Here is a 24815-nt window from a genome sequence, read left to right as displayed (position 1 = left end):
GCCCCTTAGGAACTATACTCCCAGGCATCTCCAGAGAATGATGATAAACCAATACCGCCACCCATGGCTGAGTTCTGCACTGTAAGATACGGAAAAGGCTTGGGGGAGAGGAGGGGAGGACAGGCAGAATCCAGAAGTAAATTAAACTCAGAACACCCAAGTGCTTTGAGCTAATATTGGTGTGTTATTTCTACTTAGTGTGGATCCAGGCTTCAACTGAAGGAAAATAAAAACAACTTTGACAGCCATTTCCTTGCTTTCTTTCTCCACCCAAGAGGCACCAGTGGTTAACAGTATGGTGGCAACAAGTGGGTCAAAGGTCAGCCCCTCAGCCAGCACCGGTTTCCATGGAGACGGGGGCTATTCATCCAGCACACAGAGCCTCTTCACAGTCACTTACACACAATTGAGCTATTACTGAGAGCCCAGGAGAGCTGTGTCTGGAGCACAGTGCACTAGACAGGGCAGGGTTTAATGGAGCTGATTAAATGGTAGTTGGGGAATTATTCCAGAGCAGGATTTGGGAATGCCCTTCAGAAACAAGTTAAATCCCCAGGTCTCATCCCATTCCCCACACTCTCCCCTTGTGCTAGAATAATGCCAGTGTGTCTACACACTCTGGCTCACCTTACCCTTCTTCCCACATGTCCAAAGTTGAGAGGATAAACCCTTGTTCTGTGATTCCTGGACTTCTGGCATCTGTATCATTTGCTCAGCATTGTGGTGCATTTGTGACTTAAAAAGACATCAACCCCCCAAAAAAAGAACGAAAATTTAAGTAGACAATCCACTTCAGGCATAAAATGAATTCCAGTGGATGGTGAATGTGGTTCAAAACCCGTACTTCTTAGAGATGAGAGAGGCTTCGGCATTTGTTCGGGAATTCTTGAGATCTCTTTTTTTGCAAGAATGGAGGCATTCCTTCCAAAGTTGCACTGCCATCTGTAATTTATCAAACATTCTACCAAAATTTCTGCAGCCTTTAAACAAGAGAGGTAAAAAGTAAAATCAGCACAAAGGCAAAAAGCCTTATTAAAAGATTATCCTCTCACGTAAAAATTTTAGGTGAATGTTTTATACAGAACCACCAAAAACTGGAAGGAATCCAAATGTCCTTCAGCAGGTGAATGGATCAGCAAACACAGGCTCATCCACACAATGCAATACCAATCAGTAACGAACAGGAGCTACTGATTTAAGTAGCAACGTGAATGAGTCTCAAATACATTTGACTACACGAATGAAGCCAGACTCAAAAGACTACGCACTGTATGAATCCACTTAGATGTCATTCTGGAAAAGGCAAAACTATAGAGACTAGACAGTGGTTGCCGGGGTTTGAGACTAACTGTAGGGGAGGTGTTGACTGAACGGGGTTGCCAAGAGGGACTTGGGGGGTGGGGGGCGGAGTGGACTTGTTCTAGATCGTAAGTGTGGTGGTATAATTTGTTAAAACCTATAGAAATGTACTCCACAAAGAGTGAATTTCACAGTATGTAAAAAATAAATAAAGTAATAAGTAAGTAAGTAAATAAGTAAATAAGATCTAAATTTAGCCCTTTAGAGAACAAGCAAGAAGACAGTGTGCTGACTCTGCAGGCCGGGATAAAATAACAAATCTGCTTTGTTCTCCTACATCATATCGGCCAAGCTCTAAGTACAGCCCACTCTTTTAAATCTCTGTTGCTGTGATCTCTAACCAGGTTGAGGTAAAGATGAACATATTCAAGATCTGAAGCGCTGGATGGATGATCACAACTACTCTAAGGACACCTACGACTGGGTGGGGAACATCAAGATTTATATTTTTTGAGACGTTGCTCTTTGTGAGTATGCCAACTGAGGAAAAATAATAGTGGAGGAGATGCTCCTTAGTGGGTAGGAGAGAAAACAGTGGAAAGAAGGGTGAAAGGACAGCAGTTATGATCTCAAGTGGGTTCATGGCCATATGTTGAACAGGAGTGATCAAATTCAAGGTCCTCATGCAAAGGGTGAACGCAACCTCACAGAGGCCATATCCCATATCCCTGATGTCTACCCATATCCCTGAAATGACAGTTTCACCAGGACACTCAGATCGCTCCTGTGGCCTGTGTCCAGAACAGTACGGTCCCCACCGAAGGTGCACAGTCAGTATTGGTTGAGTAATGAATAAGCGAGGGCAGAAACTCGGAGGAGAAAATCTGATTCAAGAGAAACGGTGAAGAAAGACATGGTGGATTTACACACACCATTGGGTCAAGTTCAGTATTATTAAGTCCCCTGAGATTTTAAATTACAATTACAGGGTCGCCTGGCTGGCTCAGTCGGTTAAGGGTCCAACTTCGGCTCAGGTCATGATCTCACTGTTCATGAGTTTGAGCCCCGCATTGACTCTCTGCTGTCAGTGTGGAGCCTGCTTCGGATCCTCTGTCTCCCTGTCTCTGCCCCTCCCCTGCTTACGCAATCTTGCTCTCTCTCTCTCTCTCAAAAATAAAATAAAAAACATTAAAAAAATAATAAAATAACAATTACAAAACCAAACACACATAAAGCACAAAACAAAGCCAAAATAAACCTCAAAATAAAAAAAACAGAAGGCAGGCAGGCCAGAAGGAAAGGCACAAGAGCCGTAATTCTCCAGCTCTAAGCCGCTCAGCCCTGGGGCGTGAGCCATGTTGGTTGCTGATCTGGGAGGCTCCCTGGCTGGCCCTAAAGAGAACACAATGAAGACACCAAAGAATCTCAACAGGGTGACAGTGACAGATAGTTAACTTGTCTATTGTCTTTCAATGTCCAGGCACTGTTCCAAGTACTGTGCTAATATGAACTCAGTTAATCCTTACAATGACCATCTCAGGTGGGGCGGTCAGAGTACCATTTTACATATGAGAAAACAGGCACAAGGAAGCTATCTGAGTAGCTCAGGGTAGGATCTGAATCCATCCTGACCTGACAGTCTGCACACATAACCGCTAAATGTTATGGAAAAATGGGGGCAAATCCATGACAACAGTTAACAGAGACAAAGTACTATAACCACAGACCTCCCACCACCGAGGGTATAGAAGTGGGATATGACTGAACTGACAACACATGTCACAGCTACACACGTGACAATAACTTTGGGGGAGTCAATTCTGCCCCACGGGTGCCTGAAACAGGAAGCTCCTTCAATGGCGGACATCCTCCAATGGTGCCTAGGGAATGGTGTTCTGCTTTTCAAATACACCCCCTTCCAGGAGATCCAGATTAGAGCAGCAGGCTGAAGATGTTCAAAACTATGTTGTCTAGAGATGTTCAGTGTGAAGAGAAGACAACAGGAGAAGGCTGTCTTCTGAAGAGTGAAAGGCCGTCACGTGGACAAGGAGGAATTCAATCTGCTCTGGGCTGCCCCCATCACTGCAGGTGTCCAGGCAGAGGCCAGACAACAAATTGTTGGACCAGATAGCCCTGTGATCTCAGCTAGTGATTAATTATTCTCAGATGCGAAGTGATTCTCAGGTCTCCAAGAGCAATTGAGGAATGGAAAAACCCACTTACAACTCAAAGAAGAAATACAAACAAGGCTGCTGGGAGGAAGCATCAGCCCGCCGAGAAGAGATGTTCTTCTGTGGCTGGGCCAGGATTGCAGTCCTGGGGTCGGAGGCATCCTAACAGACCTGATTTCCCAAGGGCGCTGACCATCAGTGACAGAAAGGAGCTGTTCCTTCGGGCTAGCTTAGCAACCTCATCCGTCAACAAGATTCCTGCAGTTTCAAAGTATTTTCAACGTGCCCTATAACGTTTCTGGGAACATTTATATGTTCTTCCCCCCTGAAGAGAGCACTAATCCTGAGGGAACGGACATTTAAAAGTCAAGGGATCTATCCAAGCTTAGACTACGTTTTGGAAAGCTTAAGACATTTGTTCCTTTACACAAACTAACAGCTAATTAGAAGGCTATATCCACCCACCCCCTCAGGCTTTTCCTCTGGTAACACAACCAAGCCAACTGTACACAGTGTAGGGCCAAGGAAAAACAGTGAAAACTTGAAGCTATTACTTTTTTTTAAAGACTTATAATCCGTTTGACTGTGCCCCACAAAAATGAAAGTGCCGTGTAGAGGTACAGAAGGAATGGGTACTCTGTGGGAGACCAAGGTATAAACAGGGTCAGCCCATTGCAAGGAAATTCGGCAACGAAGAGCTGTATAAACGTTCCTAGCTTTTTACTCTTGTAAGCCCATGTATGGGAATCTAGGGCAATAATGCCAAATTCAGAAAAAAAGCTTTGTACATAATAGACACGCCCTGCATTATTATTTATGACAGTAAAATACCAGAAAACTACAAATTTCTAAAAATAGAGGAATGGTTAAGTGTGTCAGTTGGACGTGTTATGGGAGAATATCACACGAAAAAAGCAAGACTCCAAATTACACCTCAGTAAGAAGACACTGATGGTTAAAAAGAAAGAAGTCTAGGGGAGCCTGGGTGGCTCAGTCGGTTAAGCATCTGACTCTTGATTTTGGCTCAGGTCATGATCTCATGGTTCGTGGGTCTGAGCCCCTCCTCAGGCTCTGCACTGACAGTCTGGAGCCTGCTTGGGATTCTGTCTCCTTCTCTCTCTGCCCCTCCCCTGCTTGTGCTCACTCTCACAAAAAAAAAAAAAAAAAAAAAGAGAAAGAAAGAAAGAGAGAGAAAAAGAAAGAAAGAAAGAAAGAAAGAAAGAAAGAAAGAAAGAAAGAAAGAAAGAAAACAAAGACCCTTAAAGAAAGGAGTATAAAACTTACACACCACAAGAAAGGTCTGCCAGAAGCTGGACCAATATATTTGAATGATTATGTTTGAGTGACAGAATTACTAAGTGATGTGGAAAAGGAAAAGGAAAAGGAAAAGGAAAAGGAAAAGGAAAAGGAAGAAAAAGGAAAAGAAAAAGAAAAAGAAAGAAAAAGAAAAAAAGAAAAAGAAAAAAAGAAAAAAAACCTTTCCTTAATATCCAAGTTTTCTTTAATATACACTACTTTTCCCTCCCTTTCTTCCAATAGCTCAATTAACACAAGGAAATATTCCCCCTGTACATGCTTCTCCCCAGACCGGTGTGAAACTTCCCTATCTCCTTTCTAGAATGTACGCCCACATATAAACATACATGTATGCAGATGGTCACATCTTTTTCTGCCTTCCTTCCTTTCCTTCTTTTCTTTCTCTTTTTTTCTTTCTTTTATAAAATTAGAATTATATCACACTTTTTCCAATAGTTCCCCAGCTTCCTTCAAAACAAGGCCCTAATTTCTAAGAACTGTTACCTCAGCAGCCCATATCTCAACATCTGCTTCCTTGCTTCCTGGCTAAATCCAAACCATTGAGAACTCCTTGGGGACCCTGAGTCAGGTGCACACCTTGGAGAGAGCCCCGACCCACTCTTCCTTTCCTTCCCTCAAGGCTTCCCTAGGAGTCAGTCTGTGTTCCATACTCACATAGGCTGTTCCTTCCCCAGCACCACGTCCTCACCCATAACTGGACACTCCCTCGCTTGAAATACAGTCCCACCAGGCTGGGGACCTGATCTTGTCTTATAACTCCGTCCCTAAGACACCCCCAGACTGCTAGCAGCTACTCAATGATGACTGAATAAAAAACAAATACCCAATACCACCAAATGGTTTATGGCTGATTGTAAGCCAATCAAATGTCTTAAGTATTTGAGAAACTTCTCAGTGAAGACAAATGCCATGAACCCCAAAACCTTATAACGAGGATGGGAAATAAGACATAGACGAATTCAAAGATGTAGCCAACACCGGTGGTTCCTGTCAAAATGGTAGAAATAGGGACTAAGGGTAAAGTTTTTCCTAAAGCTACATTTACAGAGCCTACATCACCGTTCTGCATGGTTGGGTAGATTTCTTTTCTCTTCTCATCCACCACCCTCCCACCCCCGCCGCCGCCTTTTCTTTCAAAAAAAAAATTGTTTTGTTTTTTTTTACATTTGTTTATTTTTGAGAGACAGAGATAGCGCGTGAGTGGGGGAGGGGCAGAGAGAGGAGGAGACACAGAGCCCGAAGCAGGCTCCAGGCTCTGAGCACAGAGCCCAACACTGGGCTTGAATCTACAAGCCAGGAGATCATGACCTGAGCCACCCAGGCGCCCCTCCTTTTCTTGATTATTGTTACTAAATTTTTCTTTTTGAAATGAAGTTATGGAGATAGTAGAGGGTAGTTTTTTCTATTAATTAATCTCTTCACTTGGTACAAATGCTATATATAGCTGGTGTTGTTCTGCCAACCCCTCTCCTTACCCAAGTTTTCTGAAATTTGGATGGTCTGGGAGACCCAGAAGTGGGGTCCCGGTGGCCAATGCTCTAGTAGTTGATGGGAGGAACGGATCCCCAGTGCCTCAGGGAGACCCTCTTTGAGTCGAGTCCTAGGAGTGGTTTTGATTTTGTAAGCAGAGAGGAGACCAAACCAGTAATGAGAGCTCAAAGCGCACCGGCGTGGGACCAAGAGGAATCCAAAGATATTCAGTAGGCAAGGCTTTTGTAGTTTGCTTTCTTAGGCAGATACTAGAAAAACAGTAAAACCACATAGGAGAGAAGACTCAGCACTAACTCACTCTGGGCCCAAACGCTTGTCTTGTCCCAAGCACGCTATGCACGTTTTTTCCTACATCTGACCGTCTCAAAGTCCCCATCTTGCAGAGGACACCATGCATTAGTTGCAGGGTAAGAAAGTGGCAGAGGTGGTATGTGAACCCAAGTCCACTCTCTGCTCCCTGCCTTAGAAGTGAGACCCTGTGTTCATTGTATGGTCAGTGCGGGTGCTCTGGAGGGTTGCAGGCAGGACAGTGGTATGAAGAAAGGGTGCGGCAGCAGGTTAAAAAACAATGAGGATTAAAAAAAAAAGGGAAGGGCTGGAGTTGATTCTGGGATTGGAGGACAGTGGCAGAGACTCAACAGGTCCTGGGGACTGAATGATGATTATGGGACACGGGAGGGAAAGAGTAACTGAAGACTGCCTTAGGTGATCAGGAGAATGGGAAGGCAGGTAGGATAGAGAAGTTGGGGGGACAAACTCTTACAGCCTTAGATTTCCACCAAATCATGGAAACGGCACGGACATGAAGGGCAGCAGAGCTCAGTGTCGAGAACCCTGACTCTAGGTCTGCCCGGCGTCAAATCCTGCCCTTGCCACTTGCGAACAGGTTCTCCGAGAAGTCATTTATCTGTGCCTCTGTGTCATCAAGTGTTCAGCAGAGGTAAAGACCAGAACACACATAACAGGGGGTTGCTTTGAGGGTTAAAGAATAAGTTTGTTGTGAAGACTTAGCAAGTGCAGGCCACGCAATGTTAAATTGCGGTCTGCCGTACTTCACCGTCCGTGGTCCCCTGTGCACTTTTCCCTGGGCGTGGCTTCCTTCTTCTCCCTCCTTGCTGTTCTCAGCACACCTAAATCCAGTTGGAGCTGGGGATACCCGCACCCTCACATCTTATTTATTACTGAGACAGAGAGACACAGAGCGTGAGCCGGGGAGGGGCAGACAGAGGGGGAGACACAGAATCCAAAGCAGGCTCCAGGCTCTCAGCTGTCAGCTCAGAGCCCGACACGGGGCTCGAACTCACGAACCGCGAGATCATGACCTGAGTTGAAGTTGGACACTTAACTGGCTGAAAAAATTTTTTCTTTCTGATAATTCATTATTGGTGTATAGAAATACAAACAGATTTTTCTGTATTGATCTTTGTATTGATTTTACTGAAATTTCTTTAGTAGTTCTAACAGTTTTTTGATGGAATCTTCAGGGTATTCTATACATAATGTCATTTGCAAACAGTGACAGTTTTACTCCTTCCTTTTCCTGATCTTAGAGGAAATTCTTTCAGCTTTTCACCATTCAGTATAATGTTAGGTGTGGGCTTGTCATATACGGCCCTTATTTGAGAGGTAAGTTCCTCTACACCCAAAGAGGGTTTTTTTGAATCATAATTTTGTCAAATGCTTTTTCTGCATCTAGTGAGACAATCATATGATTTTTATCCTTTATTTTGCTAATGTGGTGTATCATACTCACTGATTTGCAAATGTTGAACCATCCTTACATTCCTGGAATAAATCCCACTTGACCCTTTTAATGTATTGTTGAATTCAGTTTGCTAATATTTTTTTGAAGATTTTTACAACTATATTCACCAGGAATATTGGCCTGTGATTTTCTTTTCTCATGGTGTCCTTGTCTGGTATCAGGGTTTTGGTATCAGTTATCTAACAATAATTTTTAATTTAAAAAATGAAACTAACTCATTTACCTAATTGTAGTTTTAAAAAGCGTTATTTCCAGCTAGGAACCATCTCTCTGTAAATAAAATGATATCTAATGTAAAGACATAAAAAAGAAACCCTAACATATCCATTACCTAAATTAAACAGTGTAACATTTTCCCATATTGATCTTAGAATTCTCACCTTATTTTTTTTAATTAATTATATTTGAGAGAGCACGCACATGTGCACATGTGTGTGCATGAGCGGGGGAGGGGCAGAGAGAGGAAGGGAGAGAATCCCAACCGGGCTCCATGCTGTCAGTGCAGAGCCCGACTCGGGGCTGGAACCCACGAACCATGTGATCATGAACTGAGCCGAAATCAAGAGTCTGAGGCTTAACCAACTGAGCCACCCAGGTACCCCATCACCTAACTTTTTTGAAAAAAGAAATAAAGTGATACTAGTACAGCTAAAGCCCCCAGTCTCAGCCATACATTTCCCCAGACATAACTATTTTCCAAACATCCTGTTTAGCATCTCTCTGCATGTTTTAATACTTTCATTACATATGCACGATCTACAATTTACAGGCTCAATTTAGGGGTTTTCTCCAACTTTTTATTTTGAAAAACTCCAAATTTATGGGAATGTTGTAGGAGAAATATAATGAAACCCCATCTTTCCTGCAACCAGATTTACCATCATTAACATGTTCCCAAATTTGCCTTAGGTTTACCTTTCTCCCCTATACATGTACACACACATACTTTTATTTTGCTGAGCCACTTGAAAGCAATTTATAGACATTGTGATACCTTATCCTCCAATATACCTCAGCACGGATCTCCTAAGCACCAGGACAATTCTCCTACATAACCACAATATGATTATCATTCTCTTGGGAGTTTTAAACATTCATATAAATGGCAGCACAGTTTAGGTATTCTTTGGCCACTTGCTTTTTCTAATTAACATTAGACTTTTGGAATTTGTTCGTGTGTTAGTACATGTAGATCTGGTTAATTCCCTGTATTCTACTATATGGCTGTGTTTATGTGTCTATTTATTTTCTATATCAATAGCTACTATGTTGTTCTAGTTTAGGCTATTAGATACAGTGCAACAATGGCTATTCTCGTTCATGTCTCTTGTGCCACATGTGAAAGATCTGCTGGGTCATAAGATATGTGCATCTTCAACTTTTTTTTTAAGTTTATTTCTTTTGAGAGAGACAGAGAGTGAGAGAGAATCCCAAGCAGGCTCTGCATGGTCAGTGCAGGGCCCTAAGTGGGGCTCAAACTCATGCAACTGTGAAATCATGACCTGAGCTGAAATCAAGAGTCGGATGTTTAACTGACTGAGCCACCCAGGCATCCCTGTGCATCTTCAATTACTAGATATTGCCAAAACATTCCTCAAAGTATTTATAATGATTTAAGCATCATTTATTAATGTATATCCTTGCTGACACCTGCATTCTCATAATTTAATATTTGTCACCTCATTATGGTTTTAATTTTGCCTTTCTCTGATCCTGCATCTTTCTTTAAACAGAAAGTAAAGAACATATGTTTTTTTTTTTAAAAAAGAACACATTTAACCTTTTCTGAACATCTTATAGCATCATCATTACCCTCCATTACAAAGTACCTTTCTGTATCATTACTTCAGTGTTTCCCTTTGCCTAGATGGTCACCTGCACTTAATCTGCAAACGATCAGGCTGTCTAAAAACCAAGTACTGTTCTTTAACCAAGTTAGTAAACCTTAGGTAAAGATCCAGGGACCCCGCCCATAGACAAAAGAGCAAGAACTCTAGTAAAGGACACTATGTCAGTTTTTCAGTGAAACTAAACACTTCTTAGATCTTGATTATATGATAGAAGCTTAATCCACTAGAAGTGTAATATTTAGATGAGAGGCGCTAACTCCCAACTCTGGGAATTAGCAAAAAATGGACAAGACAGAGGTTAGAGATCTCAGCACCTCACCTTTCCAGAAAGATGTACAGCCTCCCAGCTTGAGGCAGTCAACTGCAGGGAACACAGAGCAGCCTCATTTCAATTACTTGGGAGGGGGAAGGGCAGAAAGAAGAGGTGGGCGGGGGTGTGAGATGATGCGAAATACACCCAGTTAGGAAGTTCAGAAGACCTAGCTGCTGGCTCCAGCTCATTTTCCTGGTCTGTAAAATAAGATAAACTAGATGGCTTAAAGTTTTTGTTCTTTCAACTCAAACATAATGGTTTTACAATACCATAAAAGCCTGTGAAAAATTCATTTCCCTTCAGCCCTGCATAAAACTGGGATTCGTAAAGCTGATCCTGAGTCATCGAAAACAAAACAAAATGCAACAAAAAAGATTCCCTCTTCATAATTTAAGAAGTTAGAAAAGTGTAGGATGCATTTTAGAATACTTCCACTGAAACGGCTAAAGTTAATTTTAGCGTTTTGACGAGGGAGCATCTATCGTCTGGAAAGCCAAATTTCTTAATGGATAAAAGACACATACATGAAATTTTTAGCCCATAAATACACAGTGAACACCTCGCAGGTACCCTTCCAGGCATGGGAGAGAAAAACACCATTTCTGATCCCAAGGAATTCATTATCTAATGGAGGAGGCAAAGGAGAAAACAACAGTTTTAATATAAACTAGTGCCACTTTAATGCTAGTATAGGGTATTATTGGGGGAAAGGGTACAGAAGTCAACCGGGCAAGGAATTTCTAAGTCAGTGGTGGGTAGGGGGTGTCAAGAAACTGCTCCAAGAGTAAACGATGCCAACAGAACCCTGAGAAGCAGTGGTGAGCACACAGGCACAGACTAGTAAGCCGTAGAACGTTGCAAGTCACACGGCTTCAGAGCATGGTGCTGGGACACAGGCCCAGAAGCCATGAAGCTCTGACACCAGTCGTGACATCAAGGGTGAACAGAAAGTGAAACAGAAAGTGGCTTCCCTCCTTTAGACTCATTTCACTTTAAATAAGGATCTTGGAAATTAAGAGTATAGAACACCCTAACTTTCCTCTTCTGTGAACAATTAGTTTTATGAAAATCAAACATCTTGCTAAGACAGCAGGTTACGTTTTTCAGGTGAAAGTCGGTATAATTTGCCTGGTTGGTTTCAATCCTGCCTATTTCGTGTTTGCAATGATCAAGAATAGTATAGTTCACTGGATGATCTGGTCAAGTGATTTATGAACACTTAGGCTCGGTGAAGATGCCCATCATGCAGAAGGGTGTTCTTAGTTGAAGATGTTAGAGTCCAGACACAGTGAGGGCAAGAGGTGTCTACACCAGGAGTCAATCTCAACACACATGCAATTCACCTTCTGAATGGAAGATGGTTAGCCTGTGAAAACTTCTGGCCAATCACCAGCATTCTAGGGATAATGAGGTCATCAAGAAGACATCTCTCTCCCCTCCCCAGGGTCCTTCCAGCCCCTGGACAGAGGGAAGGAAGGAGAGTGAGCTCCAGGCCACGACGAGAGCCAGTGCTAAGTGTTCCCTTGTGAGGCGCAGCCCAAACACCTCCTCACCAGGGCCTCCCCCTTACCCCTCCAGGCTTGAGTAGTCCTTTTTCATTAAAAAAAAAAAATTTCATTTTAATGTTTATTTGGGGGGGGGGGGGAGACAGAGAATCTGAAGGTATTCCAGGTGATGGTCCACTCTGTTTTGCCAGCCACTTGTCACATGTTTTGTAAAGACTGGTCTTCCTGTTTGTTCCCCTGCATTTTAAGCTCCTGAGGGCCAGGACCCTATCATATTCTACTTGGTAACCACAGAAGGTGTTCAGTAATTGTTAAATGGATGGACGGATGCGTGCACACCAGGCATCCTTCCAAAGCAGGCAGGCAGGCATGCAGGCAGGAAGGGGGTTGGAAACGTTGGCCTGATTAATTTCACAACATGGACGCATTCTAGAAGCAAAAGAAAGCGCGGAAAATGTGGACTGATGTGTTTGTTTTGTTTTGTTTTGAGGCAAAATGAAGAAGGTAGGATGAACCGAGTTAACATCGCTAACCACTCACTGAAAGTTGTTTGGAATCCATCATTCCGGAAAACTCCGAGCACAGCAGAGCGCGAAGTTCCCAGGTGGTAAGTGGGGTATCGAGTCTTCACAGGCAACGGAAAGGGGCCAATTGCATTTTGCACAGTTACATACCTTCTCGACAGATCCCAACTATGATTTCCGCACCAGTCCAGTAATTCAGGGGCGGGAGTGGTAGATAAAAGGTGCCTGGAGCCAGGGTGAGGAGAAGGCTGGGCAGAGAGGGCCCCAACTTACCCACACTTTGTGAGCCTCCTTTCATCCCTTTGGAATAAAATCTGCATTCCTTTTCTGGGAGAAGGGCAGCTCTGCTCCCCACCTAACACAGCCCTGAATGTGGTGGACGTGGTGCCCCCCAAGCCAAGCTCCGCAAGGAGGCTGAACCCAGGCCAGCGTTAGCACAGAGGAGAAAGGGAGATTGTCCCCCTGGCCCAGCTCAAACATTTCATTCTCTTCCTAGGCCTCAAAACCCTAATTTGACCACAAAAACCTGGCCTCTGGTGTTTCTGTTATGAGTATCGGATTCCTTCGGCTGAACTTGGCTGTTCACTGCCTGAACAAATTACATTAACAATACAGAGAAATGTATACAGGGCCTTAAAAACACTGCTGAGCAGGGACCAAAACAAAGACGGTGGTGTCCTAGCAACAAACCTCACCCCCCAGCAGCCTCCGGCCCTGCCAGGGATTGTAAGCCATTGAGCTCCTCTCTTCTCTGCAAACAATTAGGGACAGAGAAGTCACAATTAGAGATGGGATTTACAGCCAGAGGAGCAATCTATAAATCACGGCGCTCCCACCCCCAGCCATTCCCAGCCAGATAATCAGAGCCAGATGTTCGCCACAGCTGCTTCAACGTGGGTACACTGTTGTCCGACTCGACCACGCTCCTGCTCTGAGAACCAGCAGAGGCTCCAGCCAAAGCATCCTGCCAAGCCAGAGGGGGCCTCTGCGCCCTGGAGCAGCCCCAACTGTATGAACAGTTGGGTCATGTGGGAAGCGTTTGGGAGAGCGACTGCAGAGATGCAAAGCATCTCCCTGGAGAGCAGTGCGGGTCCCGGAAGGCCCTCCAAGCCTGCACGATTCGGCGATGAGGGCCACAGTGACAATCAGCAGCAGCTGACTGCAGGTGGTGGCAGCATTAACTTTCACCCATCACTGGCGAAGTACTGAGCACTGAGCTGAGTACTTTGCAGCTACCCCCCTCACTGAGGAACATTCAATGCACAGATGAAGAAACTGAGCCTTAGAGAGGGCGACAGTTTTCTAGAAGGTCCCAGTGCGACTGAGTGGCAGCGCAGCAAGTTAAAGTTGGGTCGGCTTGACCGTGATGCCCCAATAACTTTGTTAAATTGTGGAATGATGGAGAGACTCATTCAGGATGCAGGGCTGGCACTTTCCGAGTTACTCTCTTGACTGTCAAACTTGGAAGAGACTTGTGGTTACTTTATTTCTCCATAGGTGGCTGGTGTTTTAGATTTCTTGGCTGAACCAAGTCAGATTTTAGGACCTGGGGCCACGAAACAGCAAACTCCGAGGGTGGTAAAAAAAAAAAAAAAAAAAAAAAAAGCTAGGCTACCAAATGTTGCCAAGGTGTTTCTCTTATAGACCTCCTTTTTATGCACGTTTTCCTTCATTTTCTTATTTATTGAGATATACATACAGTAATGTGCACACATCTTAAAGGTACAGCTCAACTTACTTTTTCATATGTATAAACCCATGTAACCACCGCCAGATGAAGAGATGGAACCTTCTAGAACCCGTTTTACAAGGTTTTTCGCATGTCCCTTTCCCAGTCAGCATTCCTCTGCCCCCAAGGTAGCCACTGTTCTATCCTTTATCACCATATATACTTTTGCTTGTTTTTGAACAAACAGAATCACACATCGCGCCTTTGGCGTAAAGACAGGTCTTCTGTAGAACTTTGGTTATTGTCAGGGTCAAAGCAAGGTTCCGGATTCAGAGTTACCAGCAATGAAAGGCTGAGATAACATAATTAGTTCTGCCTGCTACATCAGCTTCATGAGACTATCCCATGACACTTGTAACCCCTCTTCCCAGAACCCTGCTGGTGTTGTCTAAGATGCCCTGTCCTCAAGGGGTGGACAAGTCCCTGGCCATTGAGCCTCAAGCACTGCCGGTAACTGAATCTGGTAGTAACAAGCTGTGTTTACCCCACTTGTCACTCTCCATCCTTGACACCCTGACAGCCACCACCCTTCACTCCTCAGGAAGGGCAACAGGGCATGAAGGATGTGGCTGAGGCCCTTCCCGGGAGGGGAAGGATTAAATGGTCTGGAATGTCTGGGCTCCAAGTCCTCTCCAGGTTCGGGCTGCTGAGGCAAAGCGCTCCCAGTCACCCTCACACCGCTCATCACCCCAGGAGACTCTCGGCGGAACGCACTCGCCTAGGACAAGAGGAGGCCACCCACTCACCGTCCCCACGCAGGAGCTGCCCCTGCTGGGTTGGGCCTCTCACCGGGAAATCTAGGCAGGAAAGCTCCATGTGGGGTTGGGGTCGCAAGAAATTCCAGTTGAGAGGATGAAAACGGCCAATACGACAGACAAGAGATTCTGAGAAAGGCGAACACTCCTGAGTGCTGAGAGGGGGCAGGGTTTTCTTTTCTTGGCTTTCTCCCCACAGTCTTGACCACCTCCTAAAGCACAGTGCTGCTCACCTTAACTCCTTGGCATGGCCCCAATTTCACTTCCCAGGGTACTTATTTTTAGCTGCACTGAACACCTGTTTGTTTCCATGACTGCTTAAAATTCTAAATCTGTTGGCATATTACGACACAGGACACTTCCAAAGGATCTAATACTACCAGCCGGAAGTGGCAGACCCTTAGGAATTCATACTCTCATCCAAGTATTTATGGCTGACACATAAATACAGTGACCCTACCTTCCAAATAAAACATCAGGGCATGGGATTTCACGAGGGATATTTTTGGAGGTGTCATTTGGATGGAGAAAGAGTAGAATCACAGCATATTCTTGATTTGTGGGGATATGTCTGATTGTCCGTGATGAAGACCATTAGACAATTTCAGAACCTGAAACTGAGGTAGACAAAGGCCGCTCCCAAGTTCAGCATTTTGAAGCCCAAAGCAGTCTCCTGTTGCAGCCGTTCAGGATCCAAAAAAGGCTACAGTCCGTTCCCACATCCAGCCCTAAAAGACCTCTGTTGCCCCCAGCACACAGGACAACTGGAGGTTTCTCCTTCCTTCTCTTTGTTCTCCCCTCCATCTTCTGGGCTTCCCTTGGGTCACCTCATCTCCCCAGACTCAGCCTGCGCACCTCCCTTTCACCTCATCGCCTACCCCACCCACTTCCAGGACTCCTCCATTCAAACAGCCTCTTCTGCTGGGGGGACGGGTTGTGTCTGGTTCTAGTCTCGGGGGAGTTTCAAAAGGCTGGTCTACTGCCTGATCCTGTAACCGACACAGGAGGGTCCTCTGACCTTCCCATGACTCTGTCTGGACCCCACCATGGGCCCGACCAGAGCCGGCTCAGCGAGTTGGTGTTGCTGTACCAAGGACAATGCACACCCAGCCTATGACTGAGGACGTCCCTCCTCAAGGACTGAAGATACTGACATGCACCTGCACGGAAACATGAGAAAACTCTCCACAGTACGAAGACCGCATGCATCTGCAGCAACTGGGTACCGCACACTTTCCCGCTCCAAACTTTACTCTTGCGGGTCCCCCTGCTCCATCTTCTCTCCTCCCTCGCCCAAGTACGGCTCTTCAACACACAGCTCTTGGAAAAAACCGTCAAGACCCCAGGCTTCGTGAGCCTTCCTTCCCCAGAACCACAGGTCGAACATGCGAATGCTTCCCAGGGCCAGGCAGAGTGTAGTCCCCACAGTAACAGCAGCCACAATGATAATTATCGGGTGTGTCCTGGGAGGCAGGCCCTGCGGCCGGCCTTTTACCTGAACTAACCATTGAATGCCCACAAGACTTAGTAGGAGGCACATCACTACCCAGATGTAGAGAGAGACCAGGTCATGCCCACTGCTAAGTGGTGGGGCCAGCATTTGAGCCTGGCCCAGGCTTTAGCCCAGACAACTCGGCTCTGAGAGAGGGGTGGGTACAGCCCATCAGAGGGGTGCTGCTGTTACCCTGCAGGAGTGCGAGCCTTGCGCTGTGACACTTCTGAGACCCTCTATACCTCTCTTGTTTCAAAATATGGCCTTTTACATGACATTCTTTAATTCTGTAAAAAGTTTCAGCCCCAGGCCATATCCGAAAGGAGACTGGGACAGCGGGCACGGGTCGTGCCTGCTCTGAACGCTGCATCATGCAGCTGCCCAGGCACTGCTATGTGAGGTCTCTCTTCCCACGCCTGGAATTATGATTTAAATGTTTGTGGCTTCAGATAGCTCTTCTTACTGACATTATAAGCTAATGGAGGACAAGGAGCAGGTCTTCTCATTCATCATGGTTTGTGAAACCCTTCACAGCCTCATGACCTCCTGGGTAGAACAGAGGAGAGACTTACCTACACAGAGACCCTACTATGTGCCAGCACTGTTCTAGACCCTTCCATGCACCAGCTCATTTAATCCCCATAATGACCTGTTGAGTTCAGTAATATCAACCTAGGCGCTTTTTTTTTTTTTTTTTTTTTGGGACAGAGAGAGAGAGAGACTGCAAGTGGGGAAGGGGGGCAGAGAGAGAGAGGGAGAGAGAACTCCAAGCAGGCTCCATGTTCAGCGTGGAGCCTAATGTGGGGCTCAATCTCACAACCGTGAGATCATGACCTGAACCTAAATCAAGAGTTGGATATTCAACTGGGCCACACAGGTGCCCTGCCTTTTCTTTAAAAAAAAAATTAAAAAAATTTTTTTCTAATGTTGATTTATTTTTAAGAGAGACAGACAGACAGACAGAGCAAGAGCAGGGGAAGGCAGAGAGAGAGAGGGAGGGAGACAAAGAATCCAAAGCAGGCTCCAGGCCCTGAGCCATCAGCACAGACCCTGATGCAGGGCTTGAACCCATGAATGACGAGATCATGACCTGAGCCAAAGTCGGGCACTTAACCAACTGAGCCACCCAGATGCCCCTGAAAAAATTTATTTTAGAGAAAGGGAGAGAGAAAGAGCAAGAGTGGGGGAGAGGGGCAGAGGTAGAGAGAGAGAGAATCTTAAGCAGGCTCCATGCTCAGTGCAGAGCCCAACATGGGGCTCAAACCCACGACCCTGGGATCATGACCTGAGCCAAAATCAAGAGTTGGACGCTCAACCGACTAAACCACCCAGGTGCCCCCCCCCCCAGCCTTTTCCTTTTACATGAATGAAGATTGTGACGCTCAGAGGGGCTTAGTCTCTTTCCTAAAGTCACAGACTTTAGTGGCCACACCACGCATGCTCCTGCCAGCTCACGGAACAGACATAGGTAACTGCTGAGATGCTCTATCTTGGTGGTTCCAGGCAGGGAAATCAATTCCCAAATTAATTAGTGAAGGAATTGTTTATGTTTTAATGGCTCTCAGTAAATAATAAAGTACTTGGATTCCTGGATAACGAAATTCCCTGAGCTCTCAGGACCATGTTGTCTGCCTTGAAGCCTGAACACTGTCCGAGCTTATTCAGCAGTGTTGCCAAACCCCCACTACGTGGGGGTTGTTCTCAAAGTGAAAAAGCAAAGCTGTCTTCAGGAATAGACCCATCACGCTGTGTAGCAAGAGGCAGCACCATGTGGGTGAAGCCTGGTGCGGCCCCTGGGCTCTAGCACTCCTGAGCAGTGTGACCCCTGGGACAGTTTCCTTGCTTCCCCACACTTCACTTTCCCTACCTGAAAATGGGAAGATGAGGACGGTGCTCACTAGGGATCCCTACCTCCCAGGACCGGTGTGAGGATTAAATTATTTGAAATCCATGTTTAGAACCAGGTCTGGCACATGGCAGAACTCCAGGAGCCGTGTTATTGTTCAGAACCTCAAGTTGCTGCTCCTTTGTCATCTCCCATGGAAGGGAGATGTCCCACCAGACAAGGACAAAGGGTTGGGAACAACCCGGATGCACCCAACCCTCCACACTGTCATCTGACGCTTCCTTCAGTGGCTTACTGAAAACTTCCTGCCTTGGACGGTCTTGGCTATGTCCCATTGTTTATGGTGGGTTTTGCTTGATCCTCTTGGGTTTCCCAGGTAGACATTCTATAAACAGTGGTTGTTTTCCCTCTGGCTTTCCAGTCTTTATTGTCTTGGCTACTGTACCAATGCAACCCTGTTCTCTCCCTCCCTGGCCCTTGCACTTCTTATCCGTCTTGTCTACCTGGCAATGACCCTGACACACTGCTAGAGATCCCGGCCATCGGGAGAAACTTCAGGGTGCCAGTGAGGGACTGCAGCCATGACAGGCTCAAGACCTCCCCAACAAGGTACACAGTTCCCAGGAGAATCTGGAATGAAGATGGGGACATTCAGTATGTGTGGGAAAGAGCCAGGCAAGACAGGGGGCCTGGGAGGCAAGGGAGAGGCAGAGCTGAGGTCACCATAAGGAGCGAGTAATGGCCATATCATGAAGAGTGCCCCCCATGAGGCCTGACACAGGGCTGGGACTCAAGTACTGGTGAATCAGCACTGACCTGTGAAGATTATGTCCTGTCCCCATGGGCGCAGCCTAAGACAGACCCTCCCAGATCCTCCCCTTCTCTAGGATTTTAGGTATATGGAGATTCAAATGCTGTCTTTCCTTTCTTTTTCTTTCTTTTTCTTTCTTTTTCTTTTCTTTCTTTCTTTCTTTCTTTCTTTCTTTCTTTCTTTCTTTTCCTTCCTTCCTTTTTGTTTATTTATTTATTTTGAGAGAGAGAGAGAGAGAGAGAGAGAGAGAGAGAGAGAGAGAGAGAATCCCAAGCCAGCTCCGCACCATCATCACAGAGCTTGATAAGGGGCTCAAACTCATGAACCTTGAGATCATGACCTGAGCACAGATCAGGAGTCAGACGCTTAACCGACTGAGCCACCCAGGCATCCCTCAAATCCTGTCTTTTCTTACCAAGAGACCTCCATATCTCAAATGGAGTTCCTTTCAAAGAAGGTAGACAGTTTCCTAATATATTAACATCCTTTTTTTTTTTTTAATGTTTATTTTTGAGAGAGCAAGCCAGCACGAACTGAGGAGGGGCAGAGAGAGAGGGAGAGAGAATCTGTGCTGACAGCACAGAGCCTGATGTGAGGCTTGACCCCACGACCCTGGGATCATGACCTGAGCTGAAATCAAGAGTTGGGCGCTTAACAGACTAAGCCACCCAGGCACTCCTAGTTCATTAACATTCTAACTGATTTCCCCGTCTGCTCCACTGGACTCCTGGGGAATGTGCATGTAGGATACATTTTGGGAAGTGGGGGGAGTCATCTTATAATTTGAAAATGCAGTATTTGCAGCAGTAGGCTTCCATGCAAAGGTGTTGCTCCCTATTACCAGGGTGCACTCCCCAAGCCAGCCCTGAGAGATAGCTTGTCAGTGTCAATGCTGTACCTTGGGAAGACACAGGAACTCGCATTTCAATAAGCACCCGGGATGATTCTGAAGCAGAGGTCCATGGACCATACTTTGAGAATCACTGTCCTGATGGTTCTGCAGGTCTGACGCCTCTGAGCATCCTCCCTATAGTTCTCTACTCCCTCTTCTGACCCAATAAGTCCCTTCAGATATTCAGGGTCCAAGCAGATCCTCCCAGGAGCACGGACAATGGGCAGATCACAGGAAAAGAAGCAGGCCGGCCAGCAACTCCTGGCACCGCAGCCCCATCCCCAAACGATGGGACATGGAAGGGGCCACAGAACATCCAGCTGAGTCTTCCTGTCTCATTCATGTACCCAAACAGGACAAGTGCCAGTGACCTCATGTGTAACCGTGTCCACAGGCTTGAGCAAAGGAAGGTGAAGATGTCACTTGGGTTTCCATGTGAGTCTCAACCACCTTCCTCCTTGGGATGCTGCCTAGGGGTCTATGGCCTTATTCACCACCTAGGCCCTCCCTGCATGGCTCGTCGGCTTTCTCACTAGATGCGTACATTCATCTGTCCCCACTGGAGAAAACTCTCCTAACTAGGCACCTGTTTTAATGTGGCACTTTTTAGATTAAGAGAAATATCTGACCCTATTATTCGGTGACTACTGTAAAATTCTATCAAAGATATGGAGGAAAAAGAAATCAATGACATACAAATGCTTCTGGACGTGCAAAGCCCAGAATATTTTGAAAACTAACCTTGCTCTTATAAATTTCATATTGACTCCCAAGGGGAAAAAGAAAAAATAAAATCAAAATTTCATGATCTATCACGTCCTCAAGATAATAAAAAACAAACTGAAGGTAAAAAATTGGGGACCAAGGGCACCTGGGTGGCTTAGTCAGTTGAGCATCCAACTCTTCATTTCAGCTCAGGTCATGATCCCAGGGTCATGGGATCAAGCCCCGCCCTTCCCCCCTCCTCCTGCTCGTGTTCTTTCTCTCTGTCAAAAATAAAAAATGTAAATGAAAATTTTAAATGTAGTCCATAAACAACTTTTTTCCCTTTCTGGAACTGCTTCTTCCACCAAAAAAAGGTAGCTGCTACCATTCCAGAGGCTCCCCCTGCACTGGACTTGGAGTATTCAGCTCCAGACTCGTGGCAAGAACTAAAACTGCTCTGTGACAAGATAAACACATACCTAGAAATCACTCTGAAAACAAGGAATGGTAAGAATTTAGCTTTTCTGTGATGAATTAGATCTGGCTCACTCCCTCACTTCCTTCAGGTCTCTGCCCAAACATCACCTCTGCAAGACCTTTCCTAACACCCATGTGCAACAGCATCCTGACCTTTAGCCTCTACGTGCCTTACTCTGCTTTCTTTTCTTTATCGCCACCTGACGCATTGTGTATTTGTTCATTGTCTCTCTCCCCAACCAGAAGGTAAGCAACTTGAGAACTGACATTTTATTCACTGCTACATGCCCAGTACCTTGAAAGCGCCTGCCATGTCACTGCACTCAAGTGTCTGTTCCGGGAAGGAACCCAGCCACCTGCCAATCTATTCACCGGTCCATCCATTCTCCCAGATATCTACCCACTTAGTACCAACCATGTGCTAGGTACATGGCCCACTTAGGCCAACCATGGCCTAGACACCATGATGGATGTTCTATAAATGAGGGTAAAGACTAAACATGGGTTTTGCTCCTGGAGAGACAGATACCTGGCACCTGTGGGTATTCAAAATACCTGGGAGGTGCACCTATGTTTGAGACAAGGAGAATGGGCAGGAAGCTGTGAGAAAGAAACAGGTGACAGCTTTTTTAAAGTTATGGGACCAGGGAAGTTCTCCCAAGAAAGGGACCCAGAAGCTGATAGGGGGTTACCCAGATGAAGAGTGTGGGGAACGGGAAGCACAAGGGAAGGTTCAAAGTGGGAAGAGCTCGGTGGCTGGGAACAAGGAAGAAAACAGCACAAAGGAGACAAGAAGGAGTCAGACCACTCCTGGCCTCCTATCACCAAGGTGCACATGTCAGGCAGGCAGGTGCTAACCTGGACCTGAATCAGTTGGGAGACAATAGGGCATCAACTCTGCTTATGAGATTTAGAGAAGCAAGGAATAAACAATCCTGAAATGTTTCTTCCCATACCAATTATAAAAGAGGACGAGATTTACTTTTAAAATAATCGGTTGAAATCCCTATTTGTTTCTGCATCAGTGAAGATGCTTCTTAAATATCTGAGAAAACCTTGGTAGAAGAAATAAACGTAGCTAAAACATTTTTTGGTGATAGCATATCATGCAGCTCCTTCCCAGCGTTGCCCCAAATGGCATCTCTGACCAGGGAGTGGAGTCACTGTTCACATTTAGGAGACTGGATTTAATGTACACGGTGTTGACAACAAATACTTAAAAGACTGTGTTTCCTTTTCTGCTGGAACCAAATAGCTGATATCAGTTTGTGTCCTGGGTTCATTTTCTCCTACTACAATTATAATACATGCAACAATTTTATGTTGCATGAGATAAATGATGGCCCCCCTACTCAACTATAAGCTCTTTGAAGGGAGGCATTATCTCTGGATTTCTATCACCAAGAACGGTTCTCAACCCATAAAAAATCCTTTAAAACAAGTCTAATGAGATCAAAGGGCCTCAGTTTGCCAAGATTTTGCTAGTCTGGTTTAGCACAAACCCCACTCTAGATTCAGTATGGGCCGCATGCTAGCTGAGGGATCACAGGCTCTGGAATTGACTTTTTCAGAAAATTAAATGAAACAGTAACTTACGAAGAGTACCTATCCTGAAGCCCAGGACGTGGCAGTTAATCAACAGACAGGTTAATCAGTAAGAAGGATTGTTGTTTTGTCCCTAATATGCAAGCAGAACCAAGATATTCATACAGCTTTTGCATTATGACCTTAACCATCTTCTATCAGAATCTGAACGTGGCACAAAACCACTAACCCATTGACACATTCTGTGGTCACAGTCCACAGGGCCCAGGAGGACTGCAGAGCCTGTCTGGTCAAAATCCAACACAAACAGTCTCAGGGATAAAAGGGCCGCCAACAAGGCAAGATCAGTGTTGTGTCGGTAGAAGAACAGCCACTAACTTCCCAACAAGGTGGATGGAATCCCAATGGACAAGTCACAGGGCCAGTCCTAGGGACACACGCCCTCACCTTCCACCGTGGCCGCTGCCCCAAACCCCTCCAGGCAGGATGCAGGAGCCCGACAGGTGAGAGTTAATGTTCCTAAATGGCTATACCTTCATTTGGAACTATCTTTCTTTCTCAATAATAAAAGGTCAGCTGTGAATTACAGAAGGGAGTCAAGCCAAGGAAAGAAATGCTGGTCAGTTCTTAGTAACAGGGCTCTAAAAAAAAGCATCCAAGTGGATGACAGTCCTTATCAGCGACTTATCAATCCCCAGGGTCCAACTGCAGTGGTAATTTAATTTTTACATAATGTCCACTGTTTTAAAAATGTACAAGAGTGGAGAAACCACCTGGAAATCTTTATATGAACAAACTAGAATAAAGGACATGAGCTGAGAAGCACTCCTGCCTGCTGCCCCCAAAGGCTTCTATCAATATATCAATCCTGGGGCACCTGGGTGGCTCAGTTGGTTGAGCATCTGATTCCTGATTTTGGCTCGGGTCATGATCCCAAGGTCGTGGGATCAAGCCCCACATAAGGCTCCATGCTGAGCCTGCTAGGAATTCTCTCTCTTTCTCTGTCTCTCTCCCTCTGCCCCTCTCTCCCACTTGTACATGCTCTCTCTCTAAAATTAAATTAAATTTAATTTAATTTAAATTAAATTAAAATTAAAATATCAATTCCCCCAGAGTGCAGGTGCATACAATATACCTGCACGCAAATCTATCATTTCAAGACTTAAAAAATACTCAGTCTTTAGTTGACAATAGGTCCAACAGAGGTGTAGTACCTCTGTTGTGGGAAAACAAAGACTTTCTTTTTCTTTAATTTTTTTTTAACATTTATTTATTTTTGAGACAGAGAGAGAGAGAGAGAGCATGAACAGGGGAGGGTCAGAGAAAGAGGGAGACACAGAATCTGAAACAGGCTCCAGGCTCTGAGCTGTCAGCACAGAGCCCGACGCGAGGCTCGAACCCACGGACCGCGAGATCATGACCTGAGCCGAAGTCGGATGCTTAACCAACTGAACCACCCAGGTGCCCCAACAAAGACTTTCAATACACACTTTATCAGCTGCCTTCAGCTCTAGACCTGAGAGAAAAATAGTGACAGTAAACTACTCTTTACATGCTACGAGAGGCAGTGTAAATTGGTGAGCTACATCGAAAAAAGGCTGGCAATTCCTCAAATGTTTAAACATAGAGTTCCTGTATGACCCAGCACTTCCACTCCTAGCTATACACCCAAAAGAATTGAAAATGCATGTGTATTTTCATACAAAAACTTGTACACAATGTTCATAACAACATTGTTCATAATAGTCAAAAAGTGGGAATACCACAAACATATATCAACAGATGATTGGATGGAGGCACCTGGGTGGCTCAGTCTGTTAAGCAGATAAGAATTCAACTTTGGCTCAGGTCATGATCTCACAGTTCTAGAGTTCAAGCCCTGTCGGGCTCTGTGCTGACAGCTCAGAGCCCGGAGCCTACTTCGGATTCTGTGTCTCCCTCTCTCTCTGCCTCTCCCCCATTCACACTGTCTCTCTCTTTATCAAAAATAAACATTAAAAACGTTTTTTAAAAAAGATGAGTGGATAAACAAAACGTGGTATATCCATGCAACAGAATACTACTGGGCCATAAAAAATGTGTACTGATTCATCCTATAATATGAATAAACCTTGAAAAAATTATGTTACGTTAAAGAAGCCAATCACAAAAGGATACACGTTCTGTGACTCCATTTATTTTATTATTAAAAAAATTTTTTTATAATGTTTATTTTTGAGAAAGAGAGAGAGAGAGAGAGAGAGAACACAAGCTGGGGAGGGACAGAGAGAGAGAGGGAGACACAGAATCTGAAGCAGGTTCCAGGCTCCAAACTGCCAGCACAGAGCC

At 45.3% G+C, this 24815-nt stretch overlaps 1 protein-coding gene across 2 annotated transcripts in view; it reads right to left on the bottom strand.

The window, feature by feature from the left end:
• Window positions 1-24815, bottom strand: part of TCF7L1 (transcription factor 7 like 1) — a 158174-nt gene that overhangs the window by 66601 nt on the left and 66758 nt on the right. The gene's annotated exons all lie outside the window — the stretch shown is intronic.

This window comes from Lynx canadensis, chromosome A3 (assembly GCF_007474595.2).
Source record: "Lynx canadensis isolate LIC74 chromosome A3, mLynCan4.pri.v2, whole genome shotgun sequence".
Taxonomy (NCBI): Eukaryota; Metazoa; Chordata; class Mammalia; order Carnivora; family Felidae; genus Lynx; species Lynx canadensis.
This window is presented reverse-complemented; position numbering and strand designations above follow the sequence as displayed.